Raw genomic sequence first — 1,016 nt, forward strand, 5'->3', positions numbered from 1 at the left:
GGGAATAAATTAATAACAAAAGATAGCATATATATGGACACACACACATATATATATGAGTGTGTGTGTGTGTACAATTATATATATACATATGTACAATTATGTAATGCTCATAGGAATATTAATTCCTCAGAAATGAAGTGACACACTAAAAGTGTACACATCTTGTAGGATGTAAAAAGGAAATAACCACCCTGTTGGATTGTGACTACTGTTGATCTTGCTGCTACTTCAAGTTTTTCAGAATTACAAATATGTTTTAACCCACTTTTCTGTGAACCTGCTATGGCATTTCCACTGATTACTTTCACTCATAGTGTTCTATGGTAAGAGGATCCTTGGTTAATTTTGAGATGTAATCTAAAAGCAGTAGAAAATGATCATAAATGTACTTCTAAGTCTATTTAATTTGAAGATATATTAATCAGAAAGGCCGAAAATTGGCTAATGAGAACAAGATGTGTTGTATTAAACATGTTTACAACAATACTTATACATTACAGTAATATATTATACGACAATACTTATACATATATAGTAATATATTATACCAGTTACATTACACCAGCATCTATCTCTACTTGTCGAGGTGGTCATAGCTCAAAATGAATACCTTAAATATCCCAAACCAAATCCCTCATTACTTGTTGGTGGCTCACCTATTCCCAGGTGTCTTGATTAGATATCAGGTCTAGACCTCTTTGTGGCTTCCACCTGCCACTCTCTGCTTCACCAATGCTGCCTCCCCCACTCCGTCCCAGTGGGTCACAGTAGCCCTAAACACTTTACACTAATACTTATACATTAAACATTACAACCATACTTATATATTACAGTGAACATCACAACATCAGAGTCCATCCCCTCCAGGGGCTTTTCCCGAAGCACCCAGCCAGGAGCATCTGCAGCTAATCCAGCAGCGATCCAATGAAGGATATTGCTGCCAGACTGCCACAGAGCCCTGGCATGTCCGAAGCTTCTCCAACCCTCTCCTGGGGTCTACCCTCGTGGGGTCA

This window comes from Geospiza fortis, unplaced genomic scaffold (assembly GCF_000277835.1).
Source record: "Geospiza fortis unplaced genomic scaffold, GeoFor_1.0 scaffold443, whole genome shotgun sequence".
NCBI lineage: Eukaryota > Metazoa > Chordata > Aves > Passeriformes > Thraupidae > Geospiza > Geospiza fortis.